General features: G+C 46.5%; 1 long non-coding RNA gene across 1 annotated transcript; it reads left to right on the forward strand.

The window, feature by feature from the left end:
- The first annotated feature begins 207 nt into the window (after nt 1-207).
- Nucleotides 208-8,109, forward strand: LOC127678984 (uncharacterized). Its single transcript, XR_007976663.1, has 2 exons — nt 208-469; nt 5,794-8,109. It is a non-coding gene; the product is annotated as an uncharacterized LOC127678984 (long non-coding RNA).
- The last annotated feature ends 2,265 nt before the right edge of the window (nt 8,110-10,374 follow it).

The raw sequence follows: 10,374 nt of genomic DNA on the forward strand, positions 1-10,374 counted from the left end.
TGTAGTTTTAAAAAACTTTAAATCAACTTATTTTTTAAGTGTGTGTGTGTGTGTGTGTGTGCATGCGCGTGCGCGCGCGTGCACACACACACACACACACACACACACACAAGCACACCTCCAGAGGTCAAAAGAGATTATCTGATCCCCTGGAGCTAGTCCTCTATAAGAAAAAGAAGCATTATTAACCACTGAGCCATCTCTTCAGTCTCTCCAGCTTTTAAAAACGTCTTTCAGTTTTTGCCTTGCTCTTGACTGATAGTTGTGCCAATGGGCTGAGCTTACCCACACCCTGCTTGGGTGCTCTGCAGAGCTCTCCTGTTGTCTGTGACAAATGCATCAGCACGGTAACTATCTAACTGTTGCTGCTTTGCGGGCACCGGCCTTCTGTCTGCTGTTGCAGCTGCTTGTGTTGAGTGTGGCTGCTTTCTTTTGATTCCTGGCTGTTTTCTTTTGATGCCGTCTAGAGGTAAATAGAATTTTATTTGTTCTGAGGGGTTACTCTTAAAGCTGTCTTTCTTCGATTATGTGAAATTCTTAGGTGTTGCTTATTTTAAAATCACCTAATAAGGTTTTGTCCCCAAGTTTCAGGGACTCAGATCTTATATCTTGAATCCTCTTAATCTATTCTCCATGCCTTATAAGAACTTTTACACACTGAAAAAAAATGTTCCCAATCTTTGCACCTGGAGTAATTTTCAGCTCCTGTCTGAAGTCCCCTCTTACTCTTGACTACTTCCTGTTGGTGACCATTCCTCTGTGTGTATGGAAAACATTTTTGGTGACAGTAGGGCTCATCATGTGTGGCTCTCTTTTATAAGCTTCTTTTCTGGTTTCATACACTTTATCCTTTTGACATTTTAGACAACATTTTTAACCTATTCAGATGGAATATATATATACTTTATTTTGTCATTATTTCTTTCTTAAAATTATTTGTTATATGTGTGTGGGTATATTTGTCCTGATGTGTGTCTGTGCACCATGCAATGTGTATCTGGTATCATGGAGGCATGAAGAAGGTGCTGGTCTCATGGGACTGGAGTTACAGATGGTTGTGAGACACCAGGAGGGTGCTGGGACTTGAGTCCTAGTCCAGTGTTCTTGACCATAGAGCCATCACTCCAGACTCCCACATATTTTTGAAAGTCTGTCAGGGTCCTCTGCAAGCATATCACTATTTTCTCTGTGTCTTTGTGTGTGTGTGTGTGTGTGTATGCTTGTGCTTTGTTTTACGTGTTTAAGGATTTTGTTGTGTGGACCTCTTTTGAGAGGAAAGTCTCTTTGTCTCTCTCTGTCTCTCTCTCTCTCTGTCTCTGTCTGTCTGTCTGTCTGTCTCTCAGCGCAGAAATATTACTGCATATAATTGGAGGAGGTATGTTCTCCTTTTCCCCTTAGTTTAGTTGTGGGAGGGGCATGTTTTTCCTCTGCTCCCCCTCCCCCCCCCCCCCCCCCGCCCCCCCGAGTGTAGTTCAAGCTCACTGGCCTTATAGATTCCCAAGCTGCTTGTGGTCTGTGCCTTCTCTCTTGCCATAGGTGTGGTGCCATTTTACATGTGGAACATGGCATTTACATAGGTGGGCTGGTCCTCATGCTTGACTGCCAAGCACTTTATCTACTGAGCCGTCTTGGCATTTTGGAAGGACTTCTTTTTGGTGTGTGGCTTTCATTCACTGTCACTTTATCTCTTCTCCCTGTCTCCCCCCTTTGTCATGTTTTGGACATCTGCTGATCACAGCCAACATCTCTATGCAGAAGCGGATCCTTTCCTCTTCTTACTTATACATGGTATATTGCTGATATACCCAGGCAGGCAAAAAACCTGTTTGATCTTGCTCTCCTCCCTGCTTCATTTTATGATTGGCAGTTGGAGCCCACCCACCACAGCCCATCTTCAGCAGTGGAGATCTTGAGGTTATTCACAGGTTTAAGGAAGCTCTTGGTTTTAGTTTCTGTCTGGCCCTAGGAACTTAACACTGGAGGTCTCTGTTTGCTTCTAGGCTTGGAGCATGGCCACCCCGGAGCCTCAGCAAATCCTCCATGGTCCTCCATGGTGCTTCACAGTACCTTAGCCTGGCTGCATCATTGCGGTTTTGTCTCGATCCTTAAATGCTGTTGCCTTTAACTCCTTACAGGAAGTTATGCTCTCTCCCTCAGCACAGTTCATCTCCTCAGCTCTGCTGCTGCTGTCATCTTTCTGGTGAAGTTTGATATTCAAGTTGTCATTTCTAGTAGGGAAAGGAAATGGCATAATTTTAGCCTCTGCCATTGCTACACTCCTGATGACTGCTGTCTGCCTTTAAGCTGGCTCTGACTTGTAGAAGCATGTGTCAATACGTTGCATGAACCCCACATCACCCTGATTTCGATACCGGTTGTTAAATGGTCATGTGTAACACTACTCCAGAAGTCTCAGGAGACCTCTGAAAACACACTTCCTGTATCTCCAGTTTCCCAGGAAAGCAGGAAGGCTCAGTATAGTCCTATAGTGGTTGTCTAATGAGTGAAAAAAAATCAAATTAGAAGCTGAGTATGGTGGCTAATGGGTCTAATTCTACCATTCAGGAGGTTGAGGCAGGAGGGTTGCCATAAATTCCAAGGCAGCCTGGACTACAGTGCAAGGCACCATCTTAAAACAATAACAGAAAAAGCATAAAGGTCTTAGTTTGGTATCTAGAGTTATCTTGCTCTCTCCAAGAGACTTTGCCCACCACTTGGCTTTTGGTCTCTGCACTGGGGAGAACTGGGACTTGTAAAACATTGTAACTGTGTCTTTGAGTAGACAAGGTGCTGTGTCAGGCACAGCATATCCTCTCCTTCCAGGTGGAACTGCCCTAGTGATACTCGCCTCCTGCAAGGTATTTCCCACTGTAGGTCTGAGAGAAGTGTCCCATTGCTGCTCTGACAAACCATCCCAAGCTGAGGCTCAACAGAATCCCCAACCCAAGTCTAGAAGCCAGAGAGCTTGACCAAGGCCAGAGCTCCAGGGGAAGGCTCTCCCTGCCCCTTTCAGCCATTGTGGCTCTAGTGATCACAGCTTGGCGGAACACTCCAGTTTCTGTCTCCATAGTCACAAGATCACCTTTCCCTCTGTCTCTATAAAGGATGTTTGTGACCGTGCTGACGGTCCCAGGCAGAGGATCTAGGATAATGCCCATGTTTCAAGTTCCTGAGCTTCATTACAGCCATGGAACTTGCTTTGCTGTGTTGGGCAATGTTCATACGCTCTAGGGATTGAGACATTGTCATCTTTTGGGGCACCATATTTTTTTAGAGGCAATCAGGAGAAATTGTAATGTGTTCCCAAACATTTACTATACAATGAAAAGATCTGTCTTCGGATCTGAGTTTTTGAGAGTGTTGAGTGTCTTGACTTTGACCATTTCATTATCCTTATGCCCACAGATGGTAAGACAAGGTGATAGAGATCCAGTGACTTGCCACATACACCTGCAGTCGAGTTTGCTTCTATGCCAGGGCTGTTTCAATCATCATGGAAGTTGACTTGTCCAGATGGATGGAGGGTACAATGGTGTGCACGATGGTAGAGCAGGGGCAGTGGAAAAGCCAGACTGGAAGCTAGAAGTCTGGGCTTTCTGATCCAACTCCAGAAGGGGCTGGTTTGGAGTCCTGCTTAGGTGTTGTCACCTGTGGACTGAGGGTTTTGTTATGGACTCTTGTTGTGTCTGCTAGTTTTGTGTTGCTGTGGCAGGTTACCTGACATGAAGACCTTAACGGAGGAAAGAGTTATGTTGGCTCAGTCAGGGCTTCAGAGGCTTTGGCCCATGGTCACTGCTACCATCTTTCCTGGCTTAAAGTAAGGAAAAACCTCATGGGGGAGGGGACACATACTACCTACCTCCTAACAGCAAGGAGACTGATGGACCAGAAGAGGCCTGGCCAAGCCGTACCCTTCAAAGGAGCACTACAGTGGCCCACTTCCTCATCCAGGTCCCACATCCTCATAGCTCCTTTACCTGTAAACCTATCAATGGATCCATCCATTGAAGAAGCCAGAACCTTTATGATCTAGACATATCCATAAGGCCACATAATGGGAACCATGCCCTTCCCACACTGTCCTCCAAAAGACATTTTTAGATTCAAACAACAATCCTATCTTAAGATACCTTTGCAGAAAGAGGGATTTCTTAGGGAATGCTTAACCAACACTGGCTTTTAGGGGCTGCATGCATCCCAGGCAGGATGTCTGTCTCTTGTTGTGCACAGCAGAATAGCAACTCTACTTACTGGCTTCCTGTCCTCAAGGAGGACAATGCTTTGCCTAAACTCTATTGCCCTCCCTTAGAATGTTGGGTTTTTAAGGGTCCCCATGTTCTGTTTCCCTGGCTTATAGCCACCCAGTGGAGGCTGGGAGAAGAGGATGGCTGCAAGGCACATACATTGCAGGGGTGTTTGGGTGCATCCTTGGAGCAGATATGTAGCCTCTACTTAGTAAACACACTTTTGCTGGTTGCTGTGCTTGAGACCTTTGAGGTTGGATACTGTCAGGTGTTTTAATGTGCTGCTAGAATTTTCTTTATATTTGGAGGTTCTGCTGTGTTTATCCACCTGGGTGGGCATTAACTGGGAACTTACAGTCTTCTTTTCCTTGGGAAGAGGCTGCGTAGTGAGAGTTAACAAGGCCCCTCTGCAGCTCCTCTGAGATGTGAGCCCAGGGATGGAGTCACCGAGCCACAGCTCCTCTGTACCCCGAGAGTTTCTTTTTGAGGTGCAGCCTGTTCCTTGAGCTTCAGTGATCAGAGCAAGTCAGGCACAGAAAGCTGAACGGGACCAGGGGTCAGGGTGTAGCCCTTGCTTGGTCGTCCATTTCCTTCTTCCTATAGCATGGACCACTGAGGATAAGCTCCCTCCCTACCTGTGAACCGCAAGCCCACGTGTGTTACCCCAGCCCCCTCCTCCCCTAGACGCTAAACTTCTCCGAGCCTTCTCTTTGGAAGCCAGGCAGTCGCGGCTCCTCCTCTGAGGATGGTATGGGTTATAAATTGTGTAACCCTAGAGAAGGGTTCATTTGATCGCTGTGTTTTACACTTCCCTCTGCCGAACGCTGGTGACTTAATTAACCTACTTGCAGATGTAGAGGTGGAATGATACCTTCCCGGCTGCATCTCCATCTCCTTCCCAGTCATCATACGCTTAAATTGCAAATCCCCGTGAACTGTAACCCAGTGTCTTTTGGCTCTTGATTCTACATTTCCCTGTAGATCTTCACTCTTCCAATGTGTCAAACCAGAGTGTGAGGCTGCTCAGAGGGGATATAGCTATATTAAACCACACACAAACTGTTTAAATACTCTTAGGGCTATAGCTGAAGATTCCTAAGGCTGAGCTTGTATTTAAACCCAGCGACACTGTCCCCAGGTGTTGGAGAACCCCTGTGTCCACTCAGGGGCTGCTTCTCAAACACTGAGGTCAACTTTCTTAGTCCCACATGCTTTTTCCATCTCCTAGAAAACTTCTGCCTACAACTTTAGAAAGGATTCCCTTACAATTTACAAATAATTTGAGGACAGAAAGTCACTGGGTTATGTTCAAAACCAGGAATGGTTGATTTGTATATGATTGTTTTCCCCAAAGACAGCTCAAAAGACATCTGCAGATTCTTCCCTACCCCCCAACTGGTTCTTTTGAGCTCAAAAACTTGTATCATAAGCACTTTTTTTTATGGTTGAAAATTGGGGCTTGTGAAGGGAACATGACAAGCCTGTAATTGGCGTGCGCGGTATGTGAGTTCGCTTGCTTACGAGATTCATGTTTGCAATTTTGTTCTAGGAAAACATCTGAAGCATCCGAGAAGCCACAGGAGGGCCCTGGCTGCGGGACTCCTTCCAGAACCACCTGGCTTCAGCTTTGCCCATAAAAGCGGAGCCACGTGGAGTTTCAGTCTAGTTCTCAGGAACACGGACGTTCTTACCCAACTGGAGACGAGCCCCTAAGTGCAAAGACTTGGCAGCTGAAGCTCTGTGAAGAGAACCGCCATTGTGTGATGTTTGTCGCTACTTTTTGCTCTTTATTCTGAGTCCTAGTTATGCCCGTGGCATGCTTGTCTCTCGTGTGTGTGTGTGTGTGTGTGTGTGTGTGTATTTGTGTGCGCGTGACGTCCATGGGGTTCAGCTACAGCCTGGAACAGCTCAGGGCTCAAAGAAGACAACAATATGATTAACCAACCGTGTCTTATCTGTTTGGGCATACACAGCAACAAGAATGTTTTCTTTTTTCATCTGAACTATCCCCTCCCTGCAGTAAACCTGCTCTGTGACTTGAGGGGTGAGTATGAAGCTTTCATTTTTATTGTAGGTGAATTGTCTCTTGGCTTTAAATGTCTGTGCGTGTGCACATACATGTGTGCTCATAGAGGGCAGAGGTTGATGTTGGGTGTCTCCCTCTATTGCTCTCCATATTATTATTATTATTATTATTATTATTATTATTATTTTGAGACATGGTCTCTCTCACTGAACATGCAGCCTTGGAGCCCACCAGTATAACTAGAGTGTAGACTGTCTGGCCAACAATCCTCAGGGATCCTCTTGTTTTTGGGATTGCAGGCTTGTACTGATGTGTCTCACTTTTTTTGCATAGGTATCTGGGATCCAATCTTAGATCCTCATGACTGCAGATGGTATGACAGGGACAATATCCACTGAGCTATCTTTTCCTGAGCCCCCACTGACTCTGAATCTTAAGTAGAACATTGAAACCAATGCAAAAGTCACAAAGTGAAAACCAACTTATGCTGTTTCCACAGGCACATGCTGTATCCCTTATTCTTTTTGTCCACCTGTCTCTGTCTCCTTCTATCTCTCTGAACAGCTAGGCACTCCATACTTGTCTGCAAACTGCCCCCTTATTTAGTCACTGTTCTTTGCAAGCCATTTGGTTAGTGTGAGCTTGTGAGTTTTGAATGGCTAGTTCTCTTCCAGGCCTCTCCTGAGTGGTGTGTAGGTTGTGCCCCCGCCCCCTCTATCCACACCAATGATCCACAAGGGCTTGGGAGATTGTGTCTGCAGGATGTCCTTACAGACAGTGAACCATCTCATCAAAGGGACACAAGGCAGGGTCCTTTCACTGCTGTGGCATTGAGGGGAGATCTGCCATGGGAGTCTGGGAAGGTGGGCAGAGGACATACTATCTCACTTAACCCTGGTTATGTTCCCAGTTCTCACTGGGAGAAGGCTGTCCTTAGCCAGTTTGCACCTTGGTGGCCAGAGCCTCAGGCCAGGTCCTCTTATCTTGTGGTCACCCAACACCAGGGCTACCCACAGCCCCTGGGCTTGCCTCATCCAGCTTCGTCTGGAGTGGCAGAGTCACAGGGTGGCCTCTGTTGAGTAAAACTCTGTCTCTGAGGAAGCTGAACCGAGAGTAGACAGAGCCTGGGTGAGGGTGATGTTCACACAGTAAGCACCACACACAGAGCTCTGTATTTTCTGTGCAAACTCAATGTCCCCAGGTACCAGCGGTTGAAGGACATCTCACGCCATTCACCTCTTTCATCTTACAGGATTTCATTGGCCTACTGCTTGGTGTCTACTGGTTTGTAACACAAGATCTGGTTTGAATGTAACAGGGTCATACGCCAGCACAGTGTGTACTTCACAGAGTGTGGCCAGCAGTCACAGGATCCGTGGCAGTATGGAAGGAGTTATCACATTAGTCAGAAGGTGGTATACTGAGTAGGTGGTCTCTGGGCCAGAACCAGAACATGAAGTAGAAAGCTGTGATTAGCATGTCCCTGGTGGGTCTAAAGACCTGGGGAAAGAATTCCTCAGATGTGAGAACTTATTACACTAGAATGACATGGGTCAAACAATTGACCAGCTAGACAGAGCCAAGGTTCAGGGAACATGAGTGTATACTACCCAGGGCTTCCTTCTAGCTCACTTCCCACCACCAATGGGATAGAGGTGACAGGTATCTGATGGGACATGTGGACCCAGAAGCTACCTGTGTGTTGAGACCCAGCTTCAGCAATCGCAGGGAGCCTGTTGCAATGGTATGTTACTTCCCTAAATGTGGGGAGCCAGTTTCTGTGTCAGGGAGCACAGAACAGACACTTTATACACACACACACACACACACACACACACACACACACACACGCATATGCACATGCATACTCACACGCATGCGCGCGCGCACACACACATACATATATTTGGACACATTTAACTTGCTGTCTCCTGGCTCCTCTCCCTCTCCCAGGTTCATTGTCATCAAGCACAGATGCGTCTGCCTTCTCTGTGTTAAACACCATTCCATTTCTTTGGTTTTACTTTTATACTGTCATTTCAAAGAATCAAACAATTTTCAGTCACTAGAGTTGGGAGCTCAGGATTAAAAGGCTTAAAATTTTCACATTCAGAGGCAATTCTCAACCTTTACTATCCACCAGACATTAATGAGTCCCTCTTCTCTTTCAGGATGTGAAGGTGTGTGGCACAGTCTCTTTTTCCTGTGACCTCCTCAAACAGTCCTTTGTGGAACTGGGTTTAGTCAGTGACTTGTGCATCTCTGCTTTGTTATGGCTTGCATGTGGGGTGGCTCCTTGTTCTAGAACTGTCTGTTTATTATCAGTTTGATGAAACTACTTATTCGCTCTTCAGAATCCCTTTATGACTCCTAATTAAAGTCTTTGTCTGAACACAAAATAATTACTACATGAAACGAAGCTACGGGAAGAAGTAACCGCGAGACGATCGCTTGTTTGTGTGCGGAGCGGTATTTAATCTTTAGAGTATCACAGGGTTTACATTCTTGGAAAGCGAGCATGAAGTAAGCCTCATGTTTATTTAACACTTTGACCAGCTCTTTTTGAGGGTATGAAATGAGTCCTACGGACTGTCACAACACTAAATCAGAGCTTCTGAAAATTACAGGGTCTTAAACAGTAGTGTCATTTTAAAACTAAATAGTTTGGTGCTGCTCCCACATATAAAACCGACCTCTTGCGACACTACGGGCTGTTGCACACTGAAGACAAGGAACAGAATAAAAACAGGACAGAAACCCAGAGCTTCTAGAGGGCCATTCATTATGCTTTGCACCTGACGCTGCCAGGAGCCATGGGACTGTTCAGGGATGCTAGACATAGATGGGGTCCCAGCCTGCACTCACGGAGCACCCTACCTTCTGTCTCAAGACGGCTTTTCTGAATGGGCTGAGAAATGACCACTCCTTGAATATGTGCAAGTATGTGGTATTAAAAAGTCCTCATTAGTGGATGCCTCATGGAGGGCAGAATGAAAATTCACAGTGGCCTCTTTATGCAGGAATCAAAAAGAAGAAAACTGGCTGGCCTGAGGGAGGAACTGGTACCAAGATAAGAAATTTTCAGCTTTGGATCAGTACTCTAGGCTGGACCTCAGCACAAGCATTAAGTTCTCAAGACCGGGGTGGTGGTGGTGGTGGGAAGCCCAGGTGTGAAATGAGGAGGCAGGCTGGGCCTGGCGGCTACTGACTGCTATAAGATGATGCCTTCAAAGAGGTTAGATGGGGGAGAGGGGGGGGGCGAGGTCAAGGGTGATGGTGGAGGATATGTTCCAGGAGTGACCCCTCCTGAAACCTCTGGCTCCCTAGGATTCTGGGCTAAGGAGACTAGAGTTGAAGAATGCGAGCCAAGGGAGGAGGAAGGAGGCTGGAAGAGCCTGGCCTCTGCACCTTCCCTTGCTTTTTCTGTGATCCCCTATTTCTTCCATTCATCGTCTCCTCTCTGGATTCCTGGCTGCCTGTGCATTCTGTCTCAGAGCATACTGTCCCTTTGGATTTTACAGTGTTCTATTGTTGGGTCAAAGCTGGGGACAGACCCTCCCATACCTTTTCCCACACCCTCATGCACCACAAATTATTCTAGAAAATCTGGAACACACGGTAAAGCCCAAGTTATAAAATAAAAGATATTTGGCTTGGGAAGATAGTTTAGTGGTAAGAATGCTTACGGTGCAAATATGAGGACCTGGACCTGAATCCCCAGCACCTATGTGCTGGCCAGTGCTGGAGGGAGGGGCATGGATAAGAGGATTGGTGGGGTAGCCTAGTTGGAAAAACTAAGCTCTAAGTTCAGTGAGATCTTGTCCCAAGGGAACAAGGTGGAAAGCCATAGAGGACATCTGATGTCTTCCTCTAGTCTCTATAGGAATACCTCCATACCTGTGTGCATGTGCAAGCACACACATACACACACACACACATACACACACACACACACACACACACACACACACACACACACACACACACTCTTTACACACATTACATCCTGACCAGAGTTTCCTCCACGTCCTCCACACCATGAATCTCTCCTCTTCCTTAGATATACTGGTTCTCCTCTGGTTCCCTTAAAAAGAAAGGAGAAAG

This window comes from Apodemus sylvaticus, chromosome 1 (assembly GCF_947179515.1).
Source record: "Apodemus sylvaticus chromosome 1, mApoSyl1.1, whole genome shotgun sequence".
In the NCBI taxonomy this organism is placed as follows: Eukaryota; Metazoa; Chordata; class Mammalia; order Rodentia; family Muridae; genus Apodemus; species Apodemus sylvaticus.